Source organism: Anas acuta, chromosome 2 (assembly GCF_963932015.1).
Source record: "Anas acuta chromosome 2, bAnaAcu1.1, whole genome shotgun sequence".
Taxonomy (NCBI): domain Eukaryota; kingdom Metazoa; phylum Chordata; class Aves; order Anseriformes; family Anatidae; genus Anas; species Anas acuta.
The window spans coordinates 155,653,630-155,679,452 of NC_088980.1; the positions used below are offsets into that span (position 1 = coordinate 155,653,630).

The 25,823-nt window shown below is 44.7% G+C and overlaps 1 protein-coding gene across 3 annotated transcripts in view; it reads right to left on the minus strand.

Annotated features, from left to right (window-relative positions):
- The window catches only part of TSNARE1 (t-SNARE domain containing 1), a 454,966-nt gene extending 436,845 nt beyond the window's left edge, over positions 1-18,121 (minus strand). Inside the window, exons 1-2 of one of the 3 annotated variants that reach the window (XM_068672755.1) lie at positions 18,049-18,121; positions 932-1,021 (exon numbers count right to left, since the gene is read on the minus strand). The gene's annotated coding sequence lies outside the window, so the exon portion shown is untranslated. Of the gene's footprint in view, positions 1-927; positions 1,022-18,048 lie in introns of all 3 variants that reach the window. The other 2 variants (XM_068672754.1, XM_068672756.1) reach the window with 2 other exon arrangements.
- Positions 18,122-25,823: the final 7,702 nt, after the last annotated feature.

Here is a 25,823-nt window from a genome sequence, read left to right on the forward strand (position 1 = left end):
GTTAATCTCATTAACCTCCTATTTACTCTGTTGTGGGTGATTACTCAGGACGCTAATAAGCATACTTTTTGCATACAGTTTACCGCACGTTGCAAATCTGTTTAGCTCTGTATATGAAACGGGGCTGGAACATGCCAATTCTCCCCATGGTACGGAAACAGAGGTAAAGAAAGAAAATTCTTTTTATAGAGATTTCTTGCAAGGAATGTGATTTCGAGGATAAGAATTAAGAGCACAACACCCAAGTGATTCGGGAAAAAAATGATGTAGCCTTTTAGTTTTTTTTCATTCCTTAAGTATTTTGCGAAGAAGGAACAGAGACACTGACCAAAAATCCCCACGAAAAGACTGATTTCCTACTATTAGACTGGAGCACATGAAATAACTATTCCAGCCACGATACAAATTACGGTAACAGTATTCCAGGTGGGAAAAACAGATGTAGTTTAAGGAAACGACCGCTGCTGCTAAAAACTCTGAAGGTTTTACAAATACAGTCTGTTACGCCCTGAAAAATGAAACTTTCACTGACCATCTGTTCCTAGCAGAGAGCATCCATTAACACTCGCTTTGGCCAGAAAGACGAACTCAAAGTCAGCAAATGCATGGCAAGTGTGGGCCATCCCGGAGTTTAATGAACCAGCAGCCAAGCGAGGCAAGATCAGCCACCAGGGGAAGAAGCTGGATGGAGATTTCCCCCCTCCACCTCAATATCAACCACAGAAATCAAGGAAAGAAGCAGAAGATGCCACCCAGAGGGGAACATCTACAAGCCAGGAGCCTTCAACCCTTCCTCCACACCCACCCCAGGGTCTACAAAATACAGCATCCCTGCCAGTGAGTTCAGAAGAGATGGAGAAAAACAACCAAATCAAACCACCTGAAACAGCAAGGATTATCACAGGGAGAAAACAACAAGTATCTCACCCACACTTTTATTCCCTTGTGATGTGGAGCCACCGGTTTCGCACAAGCCAGCAACAGCACAACAGACCAAAGGCTGGTCTCAGTGGTATTGTCTCTGCGGAGGGAAAAAGAATAAATGAAAATCAAATGAAAAGCACATACCATTTTTTTATTTGTTGTTTCCCCCAGCGTGAGGTCAGGTATTCCCAAGACCGAGGTTTTAGCCGTACCTTCAGATCCAAACCCCCTTTCAGGGGTTTTCATACCCTATGAATTTGTTACAGAACAAAAAACTTGAGCAAGACTTCCTTTGGGTCTACACGGTCTCTCTGACAACAGTGTACCACACATATCAAAACAAACACATAGGAAAACTCTTTACCTTTAGTTTCAGAGTGCAAAGCTGCCCAGTGAGAAATAGCAGACAATTTTCTGCAATTTCTGATTTCACACGACTTTGTCATTTCCCCCTGCTTAGTGATCTCATACTTCATATTCAATCTCAGCCAGTTAAGCAGGATCTGTCGGCATTTCTCCTACATTTTCCACTAAAAAAAGAAAAGCCCATGCAACTAGCAGGACTGCTGACCTGATGTCCCAGTTAGAGGCACACAGCTGGGACAACCAGGTGGGCCCAGCACTGAACCAGGACTCAGCACGGAGGAGCAAAACCCACACTAGGACAGCACCACACAAAGCTGCACAGAGGCTTCTGTGTTAATAAGATCATGTTTTAAAGCACAGTTTGCAGAATACTGGAAAATCATTACGGTATCTTCATGGTTCATTTTGAATTATATACACACACGATTTAGAGGAAAAATTATTGCTTGGGGGAAAATTATGCGTGTAAGAGTATGTGCACGTGTGCGTAAAGAGCAAAAGACAGAGGTAATGTATCAATATAAACAGATATACAGCCAGCTATTTTATATCGGCATCCATAAAGATCTGATAGCTCAGATCACTCTGGAGTGCATCGTAAGCGATGCCCTTAACCCCTCTTTTTCACACTTGAGTAAGTTTTTCTCAAATTCAGAAGGAATTTAACATGTTTTTAATGCAATTTTTTTATGCTAAAAAAATAAAAAAGGAGGCTCCATGCAACCTGTAATATGTTTTGTCGTTACTGGTGTGATAGCGAAATGCAAAAGAAATATGAGGATATATTCTGAATGGATAAACTTTAATAATGTACTTTATAAACTACTTCCAGAAGGATGAGGTGTAGGCACCTCAGGTAGAGGCACTTTTATTGCATGTGAAGTTCAGATGTTGAAACACTATTCCCTTTGTACAGAAGTTATTCCTCGAGTAAAGCGTTTTAATTTTACTGCTGAAAACTGGCCTGTTGGTATGCTTGAAGCAGAAGGAGTAGCACCACGTAGCACTCAGCCTCCCAGGCTCCTCATCAGATCTTCCGATGAGACCTTCTGATCCCTCCTTGCAACTGGATGCAGGAGAAGCCAAACCACATGGGATGACTGACAATGAATGGCAAGGGATGCTGAAGGAGCTCCCTGCCCTCCGATTTCCTACCCTTAGAAGAACCACACAATTACCGTTTCCTCCTCTTTGACAAATTCAAACTACTTCCAGACCCTCAAAAGCCAACAGAAGCAGCTCCAACACATGGGAAAAAAAAAAAAAGAAAAAAAAAAAACTCATTAGGGGCCTTTAAGTTAAAGTACAGTACCCAGAGTCAGCTTTCGAAGAGAGGGTAAATAAGTAAGACCTTTAAAATCTAAGATGGTTGCTCAGCAACACCTTGTCATGCTACATCACACAACGCTTCTTACTCGTTATTTCCCTGGCCAAAGGTCAAAATTCATCTTTCCAAGAGACAAGCCTTCCTAGAGAGCAAGCGATCAAACTCCCACATCCCGCTATCTCAGGAATAACCCACGTCTCCATCCTGGACACCTTCCAAACATCAAGACGTCCTGAAATTTCTCAAGGAGGCAGTCTTCGCTCTTCATAATTACTGTACCATGACACACGCAGCGCTGCCACCAGAGAGATGTAGGATTCCTTGCATAAATCTGTCTTCTCTGTGTCATACACAAGGAATCACAGAATGGTTTGGGCTGGAAGATCATCTTATTAAAGATCATCTAATTCCAACCCCAGCCATGGGCAGGGACACCTCCCACCAGCCCAGGTTGACCAAAGCCTCATCCAGCCTGGCCTTGAACACCTCCAGGGCTGGGGCATCCACAGCTTCTCTGGGCAGCCTGTGCCAGGGCCTCACCACTCTCTGAGTGAAGAATTTCTTCCTTATACCTAATCTAAATCTACCCTCTTTTAGTTTAAAGCTGTTAACACTTGTCCTATCACTACACTCCCTGACAAAGAGTCCCTCCCCAGTTCTCCTGCAGCCCCCTTTAGGTACTGGCAGGCCACTGTAAGGTCTTCCCAGAGCCTTCTCATCTCCAGGCTGAACGACCCCAACTCCCTCAGCCTCTCCTGACAGGAGAGGTGCTCCAGCCCCTTGATCATCCAGGTCCTTCTCCTCAGGGCTGCTCTAAATCCACTTTCTGCCCAGCCTGTGTTTGTTTGCGCTTGGGATTACCCCATCCCAAGAGCAGGGCCTTGCACTTGGCCTTGTTGAACCTCATGAGGTTCTCACAAGTCCACCTCTCAGGCCTGTCCAGGCCTCTCTGGATGCCATTCCTTCCCTCCTGCATGTTGATCACACCATGCAGCTTGGTGTCATCGGCAAATTTGCTGAGGGTGTACTTGATCTTTGTCCATGTAACCCACAAATACGTTATTGTGTCCCAATACTAACCCTTAAGGGTCACTACTCATCACTGATCTACACCTGGACACTGAGCCATTGACCACAACTCTTTGTGAGTGCAACCACCCACCCAACTCCTTACCCACCAAGTCGCCCATCTGTCAAAAGTATCTCTAATTTAGAGACAAGGATATCATGTGGGAAGCATTAATATGAGATACCTAAGGAAGCATCAATATGAGGAACCACTGCCTGCTGCCTCCCGTCTAGACATCTTCCATGCGCTAACGAGTTCCAATAATTCACAAAAAGAGCAAAACTGATCAAGTTATAGACAGCAATGCTGGCAGCTGCGGTTATCTCTTTTCATCTGACCAATTACTCCTTCCTTTTTGTAAAATACTTCAACATTCACATGATTTATTGCAACTTGAGGTAAGGAAAAAAAGTCAGAAATCTTGCCTCTGGCAGTTTTACGTGGAGGAATCCTGTTTTGCAAGAAAACAGCATTACTTGTCCTGCACTGCAAACTCAGGGTGTTCTTAGCTCTTAATGTAAGAGTTTATCACTTTTACATAGCCTAAGGTCCAGCTTTTTTAAAAAATGCTCCTGCAAATTCAATCAGCATTTTAATTGTTCAGAAGAAGCAAAGATACGTCACACTCCATCCCTCCATGGAGGGATTCACGTCCCTAAGTGCAGAAAGCTGCCTTTTACCCTTGTTGGCCTGGTCTTACAGAACTATCAATACTATGTCCATCTCTTGGAGCACCCCATCATTGCGTGCTGTCTGGGATTCACAGCCCTAGAAGGATGAAAACCAAGATCGAAAACATCAATACGCACTACGTCACGCTTGCGGCTTCTCTGCTGAACATTGATCCATCTTCTCCTTATCTCATCCTCCCACCCTTCCCATCCTACAGATCTGTTTCTTCCCCGACTATCTTGTCAGGAGGCTGCTCCACAGCAAGGTCTTTCCGTGTGCTGGGCACCGCAGATGAATGCAAGAACACAATCTTTGGTTGGCATCAGTGGGAACAACATTGTTATAGGGAGGAATTAATGACAACTGCCTACCTGTTGTTGTTGGGTTTTTTTTTGAAGCCATCGTGTATGTAACTCTCACGATGTAAGTACAAGAATATCATGCTAAAGAATTAGAACGTAAGGGGTGGGTTTTCCTTGTTTCTATGGTTATAAGCAATTTTAATGACCAACCTAAATAAAAAAGCTGGAAGAGAGAGAAAGTAGGAAGGAGTGAGGTAGGCGTATAATTTTGATTGACAGGACATAGCATAACTAGTTAAGATCTGTCAAATGTCTGCCTAAGATCACAAATCCTCAGCACATTGTATGGCAGAAATAATTAGCCTAAATGCACGGCTTCACAAAATCCTTTCTTACACAGCAAGATCGGAGCTCACAATTTCAGATTCCCCACATCAAATAGCTGATAAGATAAATACCAAAGGAGACGGGGTAAAGACCAAAAAAATATATACATATATTAATTTTTATTATTTGTCAGATTTTCAAATGCTACCAAGCCACAACAGCTTAACTTTTGCTCCTGGGTCCAAAAAATATAGCAAGAGGACAGCATTCCCAAATCATCAGCTACAACAACAAACTACCTGAAATGTATTATCAACTGCATCACTTCAGAATCATGTTCAGTGACGTATAAGCAGAGTAAGACAATTCCTGCCTTAAAGATGTAAAAGTAGGAGGCTGAATGCATACAGAGTTGCACATAGATTGGAAGGGAAATATTAGGCAGCACAGAGGCAATCTTGCTTGGCAAGACCAACAGAAACACCAGCACAACAGTCTGCTGTAGGTATTTCAGGAAAAAGGAAAAAAAAAGAATTGGGGAAAATTAAGGACAACCCTATAAATACTCACCAGCAATGCATCACGAAGGAAAAGCAACACAGCAACAAATACGTGAAGCATTTGAAAGTCAGAAACAGAGATTCATGACCTTGGAGAGAAGACTCAACATCTCAACAAGACGTAAAGCAGCGCACGGAGGGCTCTGGAAGATGCAACCAGCAGCCTGTGTGTAATGACATGAAGATGCAGAACGCAAAAAAAGGACTGACACAACAAAGATGCAAGACACACCAAGCTAGGAAGATATTTTTCTTTTACTTGACCGGCACTGTCAAGATACAAGCAGGACACGGTGATCTTCAGCACTCGTGAGAACATGTTATATACCACCACTTTTGAAGTTTCTGTGTACTTTCTTTCATGTTTTACAGCACCGCTATTTTATCAAATGTTGTTTGACTTTTAAGGATGAAAAAAAAAAAAAAAAAAACAGGCCGAGAGGATGAGGTTATAAAGAAGGGAAGTCAACAGCTCCTGAGATGCCTGCCAACAGGAACTGCATTTAAACTATCCAATTCTGGCAGAGAACAAACTCAAAATTTGATATTTAAAAGTCTTATGGTGTTGGAATGTATAATTAAACTAAAAGGACACAAGTGAACTAAGAGCTGATCAACACAAACTTGTATCAAAATCAGGAGAACGTGTTCCCAGGAAGACTCAGCCACCTGGTTCTTCCATGGTACATGGAAAGGGAAAAAAATCTACTTTATTTCCACTGAAGATCATCCTCTAGCCTCTAAAAGGTACAAATCTGTACAATCTCAGACAGCTAAAAAACAAAATACACCGTAAGAACTTGCCTCGTTTACAGCCAGTTTGCAATCCTAGAGAAACATATTTATTGTGACACAGGTCAATGCTTGACAACGTCCAGTATTCACAATGCAAGAATGATGAAAACACCTACAAATTATTATTTCTTGAAGAACCACTGCAGTCTCTCCTCAAGAATTGGTATAAATGGAGGGCTCAAATTGTTTTTCTGCCTCATCACCTTACTAGAGCAAGTCCAAACTGTCTCTTAAAATTTTCAATTTGCGAGTGAATAAACTAGAACTGTATGAAATGTATTCATTCAGTGGTTCTACCCTAACCAAGCATTTACACATTGTTGCCTCTAACTAGCAGTATATAAAAAGTCATACAAAGCTTTGCTGAACTGGGGAATGATTCCTTGATTCCAAATGAACTCTTAAGAAGACAACCAAGGCCCCTCCAAGCTCCAAACCAAGATCCAGGTCACATTTTCCACCACTGTGTTGGACACATTGGCTTTGTTCATGTCCAACCATATACCCATTCAAACCATCATGAGCCACAAGTCCAACACACACCTCAGCACAGGTTCTTTAAGTCTCAGAAAAAACACATGCAAGGGCAAAAAGTGCTGTAGGTGTAGCCTTCCAACTCTTCTATCCAACTGCTGTGGACACTAATGCCCCCCAGACAAAAACATCCAGTCAACTGCCCAAGAAATACCATGAAGCCATATAGACACCCAAGTGTAGCTGCTTGAATACAGCTGAGCTTGGGTTGGATGCAACTGAGGGGAAAAAAAGGAGAAATGATACCTCTGACTTGCACCGATGGACAGAGGACCAGCTTGGACAGCCACAGATTGAGAAACACAAAGCCACTGTTTTTAATCTCCCAATTTACAGACATCACTATTTCCTTCCCAGTAGTGCCACCAAGAACACAGTAACCATGAAGATAAAACTGAAAAAGCTATTTATATTATATCCAATACTCCTTACTGAAAGGTTTCAAACAGCCAGGCCACCTATCAGCAACTTGAAGACAAAAGCTGAAGTAGCACTGAAGCAGCTGGCTTGAGCTCATTTACTACCAGATAATACCTCCAAGCCTCCCAGTCCAACTCTGCAGCCATCAGAGCCATCTCTTCCCTGGACAGTGCCCAGGAATCGCCTGTGAATGCAATACAAGTGGATTTACTGCTTCTGCAACCCTGGAAACTCAAGTTACAGAGGTGACGTTACATTTCGTTTTGCCAATGCTAATCTAATACCTTTTTAAAGGTGCACACGTTTCACTGTGTTGGCTTCCAACACTGAATTCCTGGCCCTGCTAAGCTTCAGAATAAATGAGAGGAGTGTGCCCTCTGGGCGAAATCCCTTGCTGTAATCTGTATTCAAAACACACCACTCCAGAGCCTTGCGCACGTTGCCAAAATCGCCTTGAGGTTTGCTCTTGAGATGGCAATTTGCATATCAACATTTTGCTGCAGAGATTACCCAATGTCCCCGCTATTATTTTAATACTCAACTGTGGGCGGCCCCCCGAGCGGTGCACAGAAGCACACGCTAAAAATACCCGCCTTCCCCACTGGCTCTGCACATGACCACAGCTAACACCGGCTCGGATGCGAAACCGGGAGCGACGGCAGCCATCCGCCTCTCGAGGATGCTGCAAGAGCACTCCAAAGTGCCGAGAACCAAAGGGCTCAATAAAACACGCTGAGAACCAGAAAGTACCTCTGCACGGATGGAGGAGGGATATGTACGGCAGCTGGAGGAGGAGAACTGCTGGAGGAGCTGGGTTTGCAACCACGGAAAGCAGGAGATATTTATCGAAGCACGAGACGTACTTGGGAAAACAAATTAAGAGGTAATAAAGGAAAGCAGGAGAGGGAGGCATCACCGGGGACGTGAATTTAAGACTCTGAAAGGAGAAAGGGAAAGAAAGCTCGTGCGAAGAAGACAAGGGGTCCTGGCTGAATGTGAGCATGGCCTGATTCATGCCCCAGAAGGGAGCTCCCTTTCCCCATTGGCAGCACTGTGCTATGAAAGCACACGAAAACCAGCAATTGCAAGCTTTTCTATGCCTTCCTACTGCTCACCCAGCAAAGCCAGGTCTCAACAGTAGTAATTATTTTTGGCAAGACGTAAACAGGTCCAGGCAATGAAACCAAAAAACAGTTATTTACGAGATGCAAGGCAGGGAGTCGGCATCGGAGCCCGGCTATCAAATCAGCAAGCACAAGGTCACTCTCACCTGCTTAGAAGACTAGTTTTTTTTTTTTTTAATTTTTTTGGAAACTGGTGTGCAAGCCTGGTTCAGCCCTGGAAAGCGAGGAATGGATATACAGGACACGATAATGTCAGAAAACCTTGCCTCAATCAACCACAAGCACTTTCTTGCAGAGCTGGTGGGCTATGAGATGAGGTTCATTGAGCCTTTAAGTGACCATGAGCATCACCTCCACCACAGGAGCATAGGAAGAAGGACATCGGGTCGTCTACCAAAGCTGATGTAGAGGGAGGCACCAGAAGAACTCAAGCTGCACATAAAGTTTTAAGTATGAACACATCCACCACCTTATACTGAAGGCCACCAACTCCTTCGAGGGAGTCAGATTATCATCCTAAACTCCCAACCCAGGAAGCACCAGAGGTTTCAAGAAGCAATTTGCTTTCAAGGAGCATGGCTTTATATTCTCATCCACCCTTCTGCCATCAAAGAAAAACAGCAAAATCTGAGCCTGGGGATGTTGCATCCCAAGAGAGCTCAAGAAAACAGCAGCATCTCAAGCCCACAAAGTGACCATTGCGGAAAAGGCAAAAGGTCCTTCTGGTCTTACAAGGGCCAAAGGGATGCTAAAAGCCAAGAGGTGCCGGAAGGGAGTAGACAAGCGACCCAAGGTGATGAAGACCTCTAAACTGCTTTCTGCACCCCATCTTTATGTTCAAATGCCTCACCAACACAATCAAGACCCATAACTCTGTCTCCAAGCAAAAAATTAAACTAAATCATTATTAATTAAAAGAATACCAACAATACAACACACTAGCAATGGAACTGGACCAAGAGAGAAGAGCACGTCTGGACATCTAGCAGTCCATGAGATGAAATAAACTGAGTGCAGAAAATAGGACAAATATATAACAGAATAACGTACAAAGCAAGGGAAGAATAAGAAAAGACACTCTTGTTCTCCACGCAGAAAGAGGTTCTTTAAAATTAAAGTTCTGGTATTTCCATGAGAGGAAAAAAAAAAAAAACAGAACTGAAACATTTTCCATTGCTACATGTTTGTGGCAAAGGAGAAGAAATCCATCTGCTTGAAGCTCTAGCAGCGATAATCAGGAGGATATTACACTATCTATAGTGAAACTGTCAAACTGCTTTTTTGGATTCAACAGTGATTCAACATCTGTCACAGCATCCCGTTTTATTGTAATATCCCGGCACTGTTCACACCACTTCCTAAGATGCATTTCCAAGGGGGCTAGTTTAGGTACTTGGCTAGGATAGCAATCATTGTACTCTGAGAAAAATGACTTGTACCTATGAAACTTTCCTGTGGTGCATGATCAATGTTTAACAGGTCTTTTGAAAGCTCATAGTTGTTCTCTACCACAAATATGTCAAAAAGCAATAATTCTGGGACTGCGATGCCCACATTTTGCCACCTATTTGCATTTTTAGGCGCACTTAATGGAAGTTGAAGGCCCTCTACTTTGAGAAATCGAGCCACTAAGATGTGGTGGCATACGCACAACTTTATGTTCAGCAGTTTTAGCGTCATAAAAATCTGGTTGATCATCATTAAGAGAGGTCCTTGTAAAATAATGACTCCACTCAGCAGAGAAATGACTGAAGCCACAGAAACATAGAAACTTAGGTTGTCAATGATGAGCTTTCATGGAATCACAGAATATCCTGAGTTGGAAGGGACCCACAAGGATCATCAAGTCCAACTCCTGAGTACACACAGGACCACCCAAAAATCAGACCCTGTGTCTCAGAGCATTGTCCAAACACTTCTTGAACTCCATCAGGCTTGGTGCTGTGACCACTGCCCTGAGGAGCCTGTCCCAGTGCCCCACCACTTCTGGGTGCAGACCCTTTCCCTAACCCCCAGCCTGACCCTCCCCTGCCTCAGCTCCATGCTGTTCCCTCGGGTCCTGTTGCTGTCCCCAGAGAGCAGAGCTCAGCGCCTGCCCCTCCGCTCCCCTCGTGAGGGAGCTGCAGGCCGCCATGAGGCCTCCCCTCGGCCTGCTCTGCTCTGGGTTCAACAAACCAAGGCACCTCAGCCCCTCCTCATGTCTCTTCCCCTCCAGACCCTTCACCATCTTGGTAGCTCTCCTTTGGAGATTCTCTAATAGTTTTATGTCCTTCTTATATCGGGGTACACAAAGCTTCACACAGTATATGAGGTGAGGCTGAACCAGCGCAGAGTAGAGAGGCTTCCAACTCTACAACTCATAGTAGAGGAATAACAAACTCTTTAAAAAATAGCATAAAACCAAACAAAAACTCATGCAGCATATTTATATATATCAGAAATATTTATTTCTACAAAAATATTTTATACAACATATATATTTATATAAATTTAATTTCTCATACTTGTTCTCTGAGCACCTGCTGCCTGAGACTGATATTGGGGCTTCACCATCAGCAACAGGCAGGCGAGAGATCTGTTGGCAATATATTAAGCAGACAGAAGACATCAAAACATTTTGAATAGCTATATGCCTTATCCAGCTCTTTAGCAGAATGTTTAAACTTATATAGATCAGGTATTTTAGAAGTTAGGAGATGCTAATGAAAGTCTACAAATTGAACAGTGACACAAGGGATCACAAATTAATTGCTTTGTGGGGAGGAAAAAAAAAAGCCACAGAATCGTAGAATGCTTGGGATTGGAAGAGACCTCAAAGATCATCTAATTCCAATCCTTCTGCCACAGGCAACAACACCTTCTACAACAACACCTTCTACTAGACCGGGCTGCTAAACCATTAAGCAAGAACTAAACCTTAATGCAGCTTTTGATGGCAGAAAATAATTTCTTCCTAATATCTGATACAAACCTATACTCTTTCAGTTTAAAGACATTACTCCTTGTCCTGCCAGTACAATCCCTCACAGAGTCCCCCTTCAGGTTTCCTGTAGGTCCCTTTTAAATACTGAAAGCCACTATAAGGTCTCCCTAGAGCCTTCTCCAGTCAAAACCTGCAGTAAGGTTTTGTTCTTGTTTCATTAGGCTTTGCAGGAATAAATTCTTCACTACGAGAGTGGTGAGGCACTGGCACAGGTTTCCCGGAGAAGCTGTGGATGCCCCATCCCTGGAGGTGTCCAAGGCCAGGCTGGATGGGGCTTTGGGCAGCCTGGGCTCTTGTGAGGTGTCTCTGCCCATGGCAGGGGGTTGCAATTAGATGGACTTCAAGGCCCCTTCCAACCCAAGTGTTCTCTGATTCCATGAAAAGCTAAAGATCTTCAGTACCCAACAGAACAATATATATCTACATGGAAGATTTAAAAAAATAAAAAAGAAAAAATGAAGATCCATCTATTCTTTAATGCACAGCATCTACTCTTATATAAGATGATTATTTTCTTTGGCCAGCTGTGAATAGAAAACAGTTCATCAGAGTTAACTTCATGCTGTTTTAGCAATTGGCATACTTTTTTTTTTAATAAATGGTTTCTCATTATTAAAGATCCTTGGCAAAAAAGAGTTCATTCCACGTACGGTTTCTCAGCAAGACCATAGTGGTCTGAACAAGATAGATTGCAACGAGGAGCATGCTGGTCTCTTTTTCCCCCCCATCCTCATGATGGCATGGCCTTGAGTAGTGGCAGGAGAGGTTTAGATTGGATAGTAGGAAGAATTTCATCACGGAGAGGTTGGCCAAGAACCATGGAAATGGTGGAGTCACCATCCCTAGAGGTTTTCAGAAGATGTGTGGCTGTGGTGTTTAGAAGCATCGTGTAGAGATGGGACTCAGTAGGTCATGTTGATGGTTGGACTTGATCATGAAGGTCTTTTCCAACGTAGACAATTCTCTGATTTTCAGTCAATGGTGGGACATAAAAGAGCCTTTGTGCCCAGCTAGCACTGAAAGCAAATAATCAGCATTATTCTCCTTCAAAATTTTGAAAAACTCCTCTACTTCGGGAACAATATGCTCCAACAGAAACAACACCAAAATTGCACAAACTCAACAGCTCATCGCCTGCAGCTCCCGGTGCCAGGCGGATGGAAGCGCAATAAATAAGGAATAAAGGAAATCCATCACGTCCATCGTCATATTAAATAATTACCCAGTGAGTCAGCACAGTTCTGTTGGGTTCCTGCAGCCTCATCTCTCTTCCCCATTGCCAGGCAGATGCACAGCAGCACTTCTCTCCCCATAAAATTGCAGTATTAGAAGAATTCAGAGCATAACAAAACCTCCAAGCTGGGCCAAGGAGGCGTCCACCTGGAGAGCAATGTCTGGTGGGCAGGGATGCTGTGAAGCATTTGGTAATAATTCAGCTTCAACAGATTCACAGTTATCTACAGTTAGTTGTGGCCACTGCTCAAATTGATAAAAAGTCCTATTTTTCACGGCTAATATGTTTTCTGAACAAATTATTCATGCCGAAAATTTCAATAGTGGTTATTTGCTGAGGACTAAATTCAAGGAGGAAATCTGGATGTTGAGTGCTGTTCTTTGAATAACACTGGGGAGGGAAAATTGTTTGCTCACACTGAAGATGCTCCGTTTTGAAAAACCTCTATCATCTCCAACCTCATTTCCTACACCTCAGCATTTTCCCCTCCACAAAAGTCTCAGCTGATGGTTTGTACTCGACAGCCTAAAAACTCTCCTAAGACTTTTCCTCCAGAAAGTTTTCCCCAAATTTTGAGTCATCATCGCATTGCTTGTAAACTCGAGGAGACATCATCTGGTCTTCTCCAAAGAACCCAAAGGACTTATTTTTCTCCTCTAAAACATCTTCATTTTAGGACACACGAGCACCACTGCATGTGAATTGTGGTCACAGTCATGAGATACCACATGCAATCCATATCACATGGTAAATAAATAAGGGCTTTCAGGGATGAAAAAAAAAATAATGGAAAAAAAAATAAGAAAGGTTAAGCTGTGTTCGTGATTTTATGTCTCCACCACAGAGCTCCTTTCCAACGTCTTCACATTTTTGTTCAAAGCAGCCATTGAGAGCAAGCTTGGGGGTTCCTACGGACCATATCAGTTTGGCATCTCACATGGCAAAGGGAATGACAAGTGGCTTAACCACAAAAATTTGGGTCTCAACTCCCCCGGAGCTGTTATTCACACACACGAAAATGGACGCTCCATGCAGAAGCAAAACAAGAAGGTTCATTTAACGTGGCCCTGGGCAACCTCCTCCAGGTGGCCCTGCTTGATCCTTTTGAGATTCTGTGAAAACAACGGGAACTGGGGAAAGCCCTGGTCCAAAACCTTGCTATACAGTGGTTTCCTTTTAAAAAAATAATACGAATATAAATTCTTTGCAACTTTTTGCTTGCAGTAGCCCAGGAGGTGAGTAACCAAAGCAAGTAAATGCCCTTTGGGAGAGCTTTGCCCCCAGCTACGAATCCCAGCAAAGCAGCATCACAAAACAACATTTTGGCGTTTTTTTTTTAGACCCATCTTCAGAATATTTCCCTGAACAATTGATATATTTTTCTGAGCAACTGGTAATATTTTTAACAATTGATAATATTTTTCCTACCAACTGATCACCGATCTCCGCTTGCTGAGGGTGCTGCAAGAAAAACTGACAAGAATATGGAAAAAAAAAATCCATTCTTCCCTCTTTCTAACGTTAATTATTTTTTCATTATCAGAAACACTGGGAGGCAGAGATGTGCCCATGCATTCCAACAACGACACGGCACCTGCCTACTGAATTTCCTGACTAGTGAACCTACCAAGAAAACGAGTTTTAAATAGAAACCTCCCTGCCAGCGTTAAATCAGATTAATTCTTTTACATTATTTTAATCTTACATACCATTTGCAAGGCAAGCAGGAAAAAAAATAATATAAAAAAAAAAAAGAGCAGGGTTCTTATCTTGACCACCTTCCTTTTTCGGAAATGCTGGGCTTTATTAAAACCCACAAATAACCTTGGTGACAGCAGCGCTGCTGGCGAGGTGGGGCTGTGGCACGTGTTTCATCCACAGCTTTCCAGGCACTCAATGTCAAGCACTGAGCATCCTTCGTCCCTGCAGCACCAACCTGAATTTCTGGCCAGGTTTTTGTGGAGCTGCGGGTGCCAGAAAGCGGGCTGCAAGAAGATGAACTCTGAAGGGTTGGCGATGCTGCTAGAGGAGAAGCTTTGCGAGCCTACGCCAGCAAGTGTCGGGGTTTAGGCAGGCTCCAACGCTTCGTTTTGAGTCCTGTTCATGCATCTGGGTGAAGTTTGGGTCTTGCCATAGGCAAATCTGCTTGGAGAGACACCACCAGCCACATCCCACATGGAAGGGACCAGTTTTCCATCCATCGTGTCTCCAGCACAGGATCAGGCGTGGACATTAAGTCTGGTGCAAGCAGCCTTCACCCTGACCACGATGACCCCAACCCTACATTAAGCACGCACAGAGGCTCCTCCTGCCCTCGCCTGTCGTGGATTTATACCATCAGTTGTGGATTTACACCATCAATCGTGGAGATACCAACCTCAGAAAATCCCTGAAAAGCCAAGCAAGAGCCATCTCCCCACCTGATGCAGCTGAATAGGAAGAAAGGCAACAAAGGCAGCAAAAGTAAATTCAATTTCTTCAAGTTCTTTCCATTTTCATCCAGCAGAATGCCTTTCTGGTACAGGCAGGGAATCAAAAGCATTTATTTTTATCTTGATATTATTTACCCTTTCCCGCTTGCTATTTAAATATCCCTGAATTCCCAGGAAAATCAGCAATTCAAAATACCGTTCGATATATATTTATAAGCAGGGGGAAGCTCAGAGCCGTTCATTTTCGACTTGCTCGCTTTTTTTGTTTGTTTTATTAGATTTCAAGTGCCGTAATGTCGACGTGCCAACTTCTCGAGAGGCACAAGTTGGAGCCAGCTGATCCTTCAGGTCCCTTCCAACCCAAATTGTTCTGTGATTCTCACCTACTCCAGATTCTTGACCAAGAGATAAGACAGGATGGGGATAAAGAATTTAATATTCAAATCCCTGTCCCACCAGTCTCTCTAGACAAATTTCCAGTTGTTTTCATGCACGAGAGGCAACTTTGGACTGCTGGAAATCTGCAGAGCAGCGTTACACAGCAAAAATACCCCAAAAAAGTGCCTGAAGTGACTCCCTGGTAGATGTTCCTGCTCCAAACACTAGCCCTGAGCACAGGATTTTGAAATATCTCATTGCCAGAATCGCTGCCTGCCCCTTATCCAGCCTGTGCCACCCAAAACATCTTCCCACATTTGGGGACACGAGCCAAGGAGACTTGGGGAGGAGCAGGAATGGCAGAGGAGGCACAGTCGCATTTCCACTTGAGCTCAGCCTCTCCTGCATCCCTTACAGCCACATCAGCTGCTTTTTTTTTTTATTATTATTATTATTTTAATTGCATTAACAGACACAAGCAAAACAGCAAGGCCTGGCTGAACGCAGCGGAGGGAATTTGTTGCTCAGCTGATGTCTGGATCAGCGCAACAACAGTGCCCTGGAAAAAGGCAGGGATGAACCTGGAAAATTTGGAGGCTCGAGCCACCCACCTGCCATGCTGGCTCCTCACCCAGCGCATTCACAGCCCCACCGCAAAGCTTGGAAAGTGGTGTAAAGGTGGGATTAAAAACAAAACCGCAACTTATTGCTATCATTTTTGACGAGGAACAAGGGGAGAGAGGGGAAGTAAAACTAATCCAGGTTACTTCCCCCTTTGGAGTCCATGCATCACTAAATCAGTGCACTTAAAATGCAAACAGCAAAAGGTTTTGCAGGGCACATTTGGCGTGTTCACGGCAGAAGGAAAACGTTCTTCTGGGCTGCAAAACCTTCAGCTCTTTGCTAGGCACGCAAAAACAGAAAGGTGATTTTCAGGTGCTGTGGATTCAATGCACCACGCAGCCAAGGCTCAACGTACTGAAATCTCAACGTATTTTAAAACACAGGCACACCAACTAAAGTTTCTGCAAGGTGTTACCTTGAAGGTTATAAAAATACCACTGTACCCCCCCCCAGGCAAGGTTTGAAGCAAACCCAAAGCTCTTATTTAAGTGTACCAAGGGTCCTGGAGCAGTTCCTAACCCGGCCATCACACCGCTGCTCTTCCCCATGTGTTTTGTTGGGTGAAGGCACTGCAGGGCAGTGTCACTGCAGCTGGTGGCAGGGGACGAAGCTTCGTCCCCACACATGGGCTGGGTGTGCAAGGGGCTCCCGTGCACAGAGGCTTCCTGTGCATGGCCAGAAAGCCTCCAGTTTGCACATGCACACCCCGTGCAAGGCCACCAAGCCTCTAGTTTGTGCACTAAAGTGTCCTGTGCATGGCCATAAAGTGTCCAGTTTGCATGCACACGCCCTGTGCATGGCCAACATTCCTCTGCTTTGCATTCTCACGCCCTGTGCATGGTCAGAAAGCCTCCACTTTGTGCACTCATGTCCTGTGCATGGCCAGCAAACCTCTAGTTTGCATGTGCATGCCCTGTGCAAGATCAGCAAGCCTCCACTTGCACACACACACTTGTGCATGACCCCAAAGTCCCTATTACGCATTCTAACTGCCTGTGCAATGCCAGAAAGTCTCCGATTTGCACATGCATGCCCTGTGCAAGGCCAGCAAGGCTTCACTTTGCATAATGCACACCCCATACAAAGCCAGCAAACCTCTAGTTTGCCCATGCACACCCAGTGCATGGCCGGCAAGCCTCCAGTTTGCACACGCACACCCTGTGCATGGCCAACAAGCCTCCACTTTGCACATGCACGCCCTGTGCAATGCCAGAAAGTCTCCAGTTTGCCCATGCACACCCTGTGCATGGCCAGCAAGCCTCCACTTTGCACATGCGTGCCCTGTACAAGGCCAGCAAGTCTCAGGCATGCATTCTCATGCCACGTGCATGGCCAGAAAGTCTCCAATTTGCACATGCACATCTTATGCATGACCAGCAAGCCTCCACCTTGCACATGCACACCCTGTGCATGGCCAACAAGCCTTCACTTTGCACATGCACGCCCTGTGCAAGGCCAGCAAGTCTCCAGCATGCATTCTCATGCCACGTGCATGGCCAGAAAGTCTACAGTTTGCACACGCACACCTCGTGCAAAGCCAGCAAGCCTCCACTTTGCACACGCACACCCTGCGCGCGGCCAGCAAGCCCCCACTTTGCACTCTCACGCCCCGTGCAAGGCCAGCAAGCCTCCAGCACGCATTCTTACGCCCCGTGCATGCCCAGCAAGCCTCCGCTTTGCACACCCGCGCCCCGTGCAAGGCCAGGAAGCCCCCGATTTGCACACGCACGGCGCGTGCACGCCCAGCAAGCCCCACTTTTGCACACCCACGCCCCGTGCACGGCCCAAGGGTGCCCGCTTTGCACACTCACGCCCCGTGCACGGCCGCAGGGCCGTGGTGCCAGCTTGCACGCCCCCTCCCCTCCCGCCCCCCGCCCCACGACCGCGCGCCCCGCGTGGAACCGGGGTGGGGGGGGGGAGGGGCGGGGAGAGCCCAGCGCGCGCCCCCGCCGCCGCGCGCGCGCGCGCGCCCCTCACCTGCCGCCGCGCGCCCGCCGCCGGCACCCAAACATCACGTGACCACCGCCGGCCCCGCCCTCTCCTCTCCCCTACCACGTGCCCGCTCCCCTCCCTCCCCGCCGCCCGGGTGAGCGGCCGGACTACAAGTCCCAGCGGGCATTGCGAGGTGTAGCCCCGCCCCTTGTGCGCTCGGTGGCCAATCGGGGGTGAGGGCGGCAACCCCGCCTCACGTCCCCTCAGAGCGTTGCTCGCCTGAGGGGGTGAGGACGCGCCTCAGCCCTGCGCTCCGTCAGAGGCCTCTGGGCTCACCCTGAGGCGGTCGCTCCGCGCTGTCCCCTTAAAAAACAGAATTATAAGGGTTGGAAAAGAGCTCCAAGATCATCTGGTCCAACCATCGCCCTACCAACACTATCACCATGACATGAAGTGTTATGTCCAAGCTCTCCTTGAATACCCCCAGGGACGGTGACTCCACCACCTCCCTGGGCAACCCGTCCCATGCCTGACTGCTCTTGCTGAGCAGAAATGTCTCCTCATTTCCAACCTGAACCTCTCCTGGCACAACTTGAGGCCATTCCCTCTGGTACTGTCACCGGTTACCTGTGAGAAGAGGCCGACCCCCAGCTCCTCACACCTTCCTTTCAGGGAGTTGCAGAGAGCAACGAGGTCTCCCCTGAGCCTCCTCCAGACCAAACAACCCCAGTTCACTCAGCTGCTCCTCACAGGACTTGTGCTCCAGGCCCTTCCCCAGCTTCGCCGCCCTTCTCTGGGCACACTTCAGGGCCTCGATGTCCTTTTTGTAGTGAGGGGCCCAAAGCTGAACACAGCACTCGAGGTGCGGCCTCACCAGAGCAGAGCACAGGGGGACGATCGCCTCCCTGCTCCTTTGGGCTGCACTATTCCTGATACAGGCCGTTAATTAGAAGAGGTGTTACCACTTCATTAAACAACAACATTTTAGCACTGGATGAGCTGATTCTCCTTCAGTATTTAGCAGATGATCCTGGTTGCCCTGTGAGGAGGGGATCGTGCCTTCCACTGCAGCGACACGGCGCTTAGAGTTCAGCGCATGATCAGCAGCAAATAAAAGCCGCTGAGTTGCTGCTGTTAAAGCGCCGACCGTGGGTGAAATGCTGTTGAAAACACCGCGATTTGTGGTGTTTCCAAGACCAGCTCAGGCAGCTTTCCCAGCAAAGTGGTTTAACAGACCGGCCTGGCACACACAGCTCCCGCTGTACCTGTACTTATTTGCTAAGTGACAGCAGCTTTACTTAAGCGAGCTGGAAGTGGTTGGCTTTGCAAAAGGAGTTATAAAGCAAGGATTTTCTTCACAGGGCCTTTAAACGACAATTCATTTTAACAAGGGGCTGACAAGCCAGCTGCCTTTTCAGAAATGTAATTCTTTACTGATAGCCCTGCCAAAAAAGTTTTAAAAGGGCTGAGGGGCCACCTAAGCCTCCATAAACTTCAGGGCTTTTACAGCACCAAGCCACCATCAGAGCATTTTTCTCCATCTTTTGCTGCATTGGTAAATCACTTATTTGTGTGGTCTCAAAAGAAAATCCCTAAGGAAAAAGGCCATAAAAATGCACTGATAATGAAATACAGCTGCAAAATCCTCTGACCACAGTTGCACGTGCAACACGCTTGGCTCTTGCTGAGGGGTTTTCTTGGGAAAGAAGAGCAGGTTAATCCTATGAGAAGCAGAGATCACAGTTCAAAACTCCTGAAAAATTCAGGAAAGTCCTGTAATTTGCAGTACAGACCATATTTACTTTCAGTGGGAGCCTCATGAAAGTAAATAAAAAAAATATTTAAACATATGCCAATGTAAGATACAGACAAAGTATTACAATTACAGTAAGATAAAACTTATATAATGTGTTCTGCAGTCTCTGCATCTTGCTCATTGTGCATATGGTAGTTGAAGAAATACTGCTTGATCAATAAGCGTGTTATTCATACAATAATAATACTGTGCAATTAGGACAATTTTTATTTGAAGACTTTGGGCCTTACATACGTTCATATTGTGTGCATCGGGATTTGTCCTTGCTATCAGCAGCTGCTTATTGATCTCATAGTTTTCAAAGTGAGGCAAGATTAGGCTCTTGGCATGGTGTGGCACTCTGGCCTTTAACATAAATAGGCAAGTTGTCTTGCACCATCTAAGCCAATGCTTACTTTGAATTGAGGAAAAAATATTATCAATTAACAGCCTTGTTCCATCCTATAGCCATAAGGGATTGCTACTGAGACTGTTACTCAGCTAGGTCGACTCTATTTTTAGGGGATTCCTTCCAGTATTTGAGAGGAATTTCCTTCTGGCTCACAAGTTTATTTTGTGAATCTCCTTAACTCATAATCTTTCAGTAGCTATACTATTAGGGTACTCATAGAAAGGTTATCCTCTTGTCCTCTAAGATACTTTTTCCAAATATGTGTTTATTTGATTTTCCTGTAGTAATACGTCCTGGCTCTTCATCAACCTCCATTGCCACTGTCTCTTTTTTTTTTTTCTTCTCTTTTTTTTTTTTTTTTTATCACCTGATGAGTTTCTTTGTTCGATATATGATAAAAGAAATCACGCTTTTATGAAAACATGATTGAGAATGTGATAGAAAATGGTAAACCTATGATGGTCAAATATCTTGGAGAATATTAAAAGAGCAATATCTCCTACTAAGTTTCAGTGTAAGAAAAAAAAAAAAAAAAGAACAAATGTAAATCTGTGTTAAATCCTATTATATTCTCGCATATCACCCAGAGGGGTTTCATTCCCAATAAATTTTGCAGTACTCTTCCACAAGGCAGGAGAATACAAAGCATAACTTACATGAAGAGGAAGGGATTGGCATGTGGATCGCTCAGGTTATAATTCATTTTGCGGTCTTAATATTGCTTCTTATAAAACCAAAACCACTATTAATTTTTCTCCTGTTTTGGATTCACTGCAAGTGTTGGTATGTTCAAGAAAACAGAGGAAATTAAATAACACAAGAAAGCTTTAATGACTGCTTAATTTATCCAATTGTTGGGATAAATTTATTCCATTAATTATTAATAATTAATTTATGTTATCCCATTATTTTATCCCCTTATTGGGAGGGACACAGCAGCTGTGTTCCTCCCAATAGCCACACAAACCCGGCAGCAGAGCTTTCTAACACAGCAGTAAAGGAAAAGTAAAGAGCAACTCAGCCACAACGTGAAGAAGAAAGCCTGAAGACTTGTCTTGAGTTTGTACAAACCAAATTTCCAGATTTTAAAATTATCTAGGAACTATTAATTTAGTATAGTTCTGCTATATATATCTGCACCTTTGCTTAAGGAGTCTCCACTTTTGCCCCAAACCCCTTCTTTTCAGTTTTGCCCTAATTTCTTTACAGATCTCAAGGAGAAATGTTTTCCTTTCCCCTTTCTCCAGACAACTCTCTCCTTTTGCTGTTATTTCTGCTTTCTGCCTAGAATTTGGACAGGGGTTGTAGGTTTTCTGACAAAATATAGCTGTTTTTTAGTAGCACTTAACTTTTCAATCCCAGATTAATTGGACAATTACACATTTAGAAGAGTAGTTTGGTTCTGTTTTGTTTTCTCCTTGATAAAAATGCTCTTTCCCAGTCAAATGCCTTATATACCAAGCCAGTGGGCTGCAAGGAGCGCTGAAACAAATAGAAGTTGGTCTGAATGCTTCACAAAAAAACGAGGCGGGCTCTTATTTCCCGTTTTCAGAGCTCAGTGACGGTGACCTAAGATTCCCTGAAAACAGTACATCTCGGAGAGCTTATCGCAGCATATCCATGTGTTGTTACCTGTGAGCAATTTAATAAAAAAGTTATTATAGCGACAATAAAAGGAGGCTGGAGAATGCCTGCTAATCCCCAAACAACCTTATTTCAGTCTATTTAAAGTCCAGGAGAGACTTGTATTCCAGGCCCGAGCAGATTCTGACATAAAACAGATGTTTTCATCAAGTACTGCAATGGCAGCACTACATGTCCCAAGCTGGTGACTATCTGGCAGGTCTGCTACGTCACAAGGAGGAATCACGAGCTATAAAGAGCCTGTTTTCAGGACTTTCTGTGGATTTGAGTGGCGTTATGCCTCGATTTATCTCAGCGTCGTTGGATTTGACCCCTCTTTTTCTAGAAACGTCAGGATTAGGAAAATAGGAAATTTATTTTACGGTAATTAAGTCTGGAACAGCTAAAGGAGCACATGCCGAGTGCAGCGGTCCTAACACCACAAAGAGGGAGGAAGGCTAAAGCAAGCAGCCGGGGTGGAAAGCCTGGGGATGCTGGAACAAATCCCTCATCCTGCCCAACTCAATGATAAAACACCACCGTTAATTTGCTCCATTCTGGAAAGCAGAAAATAAGTCACTTTTGTGCCTAAATACTTATAAATATGCAGTATTGAGGTCTGGTTTTCACTTCGAGCAATGCAGTTGCTGCTGCACCTCTATAATCAGAAGATTTGACCCATATGGAGAAGCCAAGGTACAGGATTTACAGGTCCAAACTTGCAAGATCAGACATTAAGGAAGATTTTAGCTGACAAAGTCTTAGTTCCCAGTTCTTCCTTATGACATCTAAAACCATCCCGGTATCCAAAGCATAACCAAAATCCTCCTTTAAATTGTGTGCAATGCCCTTGTGAAACTAATAAATGCATCATGCAAAGCAAGGAAGCCTGAAATACAAGTTGGTACATAGGTTCTTAGAAAACGGGAGAATAGTCTTGGTTTAAAATACATATTTTTAATCTAATCTGTAAATATTTCATTTATTGCATGGTTCTAACACTAAATTCCCACTACCGGAAGCAAGTTTCTATATGGTTACTGTTATTAGAGCTACTCTTACTACGTATTAATCAAGAATTGTCCTTTCTACCTGTGGTCTCATCAGGTTATTAGGTTTTCTCCAGAATTACACACTTTGGGAGGAAAAGATTGCTCTTTTCTACACATACGTGCTACATCGCTCACAACAGGTTCCCAACCATGTTCAGCCTCCAAGTGCATTATATAAATAATAAGACTGATGAGAAAGATAGTAAAATCTTCCATTTCAGAAAGAAAAATTTGAAAAAAAAAATGACCCAAGAAGAACACAAGGCTTTGGGATTCACTGATGAAAGGTGCAAGCAAATGACAAATCAGAAAATAAACCTGGAATTAAAAAAAAAAAAAAAAAAAAAAAAAAAAGTTAAGTAAAGTTCTCTGTGCACTTTATCAAAGGTAGAAATAAATGTTGGTTTCAGTATGACTGCAATGTCAGTACTGGTATCTATCAGTGAATCCTTTTGAAACTTCATCATCTCTGTGAATTTGTAATGTCACTTTGCTCAGGAAAAGAAAACAAAAAAAAGAAAAGATTACTGTTTTCTATATATACATGCTACATCTCTAATAAAAAAGAAAAAAGAAAAAAAAGGGAAGGGAAGGGAAGGGAAGGGAAGGGAAGGGAAGGGAAGGGAAGGGAAGGGAAGGGAAGGGAAGGGAAGGGAAGGGAAGGGAAGGGAAGGGAAGGGAAGGGAAGGGAAGGGAAGGGAAGGGAAGGGAAGGGAAGGGAAGGGAAGGGAAGGGAAGGGAAGGGAAGGGAAGGGAAGGGAAGGGAAGGGAAGGGAAGGGAGAGGAGTGGAAGAGAGGGGAGGGGAGGGCAGGGGAGGGAAGGGCAGGGGAGGGAAGAAGAAAAGAAAAGAAACGAAAAAAAAAACGAAACGAAATGAAACGAAATGAAAAAAGAGAAAAAAGAAAAGAAAAGAAAAGAAAAGAAAAGAAAAGAAAAGAAAAGAAAAGAAAAGAAAAGAAAAGAAAAGAAAAGAAAAGAAAAGAAAAGAAAAGAAAAGAAAAGAAAAGAGAAAAGAAAAGAAAAGAAAAGAAAAGAAAAGAAAAGAAAAGAAAAGAAAAGAAAAGAAAAGAAAAGAAAAGAAAAGAAAAGAAAAGAAAAGAAAAAAAGAAAAGAAAAGAAAAGAAGAAAAGAAAAGAAAAGAAAAGAAAAGAAAAGAAAAGAAAAGAAAAGAAAAGAAAAGAAAAGAAAAGAAAAGAAAAGAAAAGAAAAGAAAAGAAAAGAAAAGAAAAGAAAAGAAAAGAAAAGGAAGATATAAAGGTAGGGATATGCAGATCTGAAACATGGAGTAAATGTACTTTTCCCAGAGTTTAGAGGGACTCAGCTGAAGTTATGTCAATCTTTCTATCCACACTTTCAAATAACAAGAGAAAATCTACAAGACCACGCCAAGAATGATCACAAATCTAACCAATGCTATGAATAAAGACTGGAAGAGGTGAGCTTGTTGAATCTAGAAGACCTGGGGAATTAGGAGTAACTACTCGGTTATATTTTCTGTTGTAACTTCAGAAATTTTAAATGTCGTTGTTTCAGGCCAGGATCCGTTTAGCCCCATGTTCTGCTTCTCCCAGCGCCCATCAACAGATGCCAAAGGAGAAGGAAGCCCAGAAGAGATGTTGATGACTGCTCCCCCAGTCTCCGTGTGTTTTCAGCTCAAGATTTACTTCATTTTATTGTGGTCCTTGCTGCTTGTTTCTTCCAGCTCTTCACCCAGTCTTAAACCTACAAAAATTATCATTCATATCTCCATTCATACCAGCACTATGAAAGACTTACTTCTTTCATTTATTTTGAATTCCATCATTTTCACATGAAGACATTACTCCTTGCACTCGAATAAACTGCTCTGGATCCCCCTCCAGTACTCCACACCCCTCATGAACATACAACCAGTTACGTGCCACTCAAATTGTCTTTTCCGGACCAAATTAATTGGTCCGGAATACATGTCAAATAAATAAAAAAAAAAAAAAAAATAATGAAAGGGGAAGGGAGGGAAGGGAAGGAAGGGAAGGGGAAGGGAAGGGAAGGGAAGGGAAGGGAAAGGGAAGGGAAGGGAAGGGAAGGGAAGGGAAGGGAAGGGAAGGGAAGGGAAGGGAAGGGAAGGGACAAGAGGGGAGGGGAGGGGAGGGGAGGGGAAGGGAGGGGAAGGGAAGGGAAGGGAAGGGAAGGGAAGGGAAGGGAAGGGAAGGGAAGGGAAGGGAAGGGAAGGGAAGGGAAGGGAAGGGAAGGGAAGGGAAGGGAAGGGAAGGGAAGGGAAGGGAAGGGAAGGGAAGGGAAGGGAAGGGACAAGAGGGGAGGGGAGTAGAAGGGAGGGGAGGGGAAGGGAAGGGAAGGGAAGGGAAGGGAAGGGAAGGGAAGGGGAAGGGAAGGGAGGAAGGGAAGGGGAAGGGAAGGGAAAGGAAGGGGAAGGGAAGGGAAGGGAAGGGAAGGGAAGGGAAGGGACAAGAGGGGAGGGGAGTAGAAGGGGGGTGAGGGGAAGGGAAGGGAAGGGAAGGGAAGGGGAAGGGAAGGGAAGGGAAGGGAAGGGGAAGGGAAGGGAAGGGAAGGGAAGGGAAGGGAAGGGAAGGGAAGGGAAGGGAAGGGAAGGGAGGGGAGGGGAGGGGAAGGGAAGGGAAGGGAAAGGACAAGAGGGGAGGGGAAGGGAAGGGAAGGGACAAGAGGGGAGGGGAGAGAGGGAGGGAAGGGAAGGGAAGGGAAGGGAAGGGAAGGGAAGGGAAGGGAAGGAAGGGAGGGAAGGAGGAAGGGAAGGGAAGGGAAGGGAAGGGAAGGGAAGGGAAGGGAAGGGAAGGGAAGGGAGGGGAAGGGAAGGAAGGGACAAGAGGGGAGGGGAGGGGAAGGGAAGGGAAGGGAAAGGACAAGAGGGAGGGGAAGGAAGGGAAGGGGACAAGAGGGGAGGGGAGAGGAGGGGAAGGAAGGGAAGGGAAGGGAAGGAAG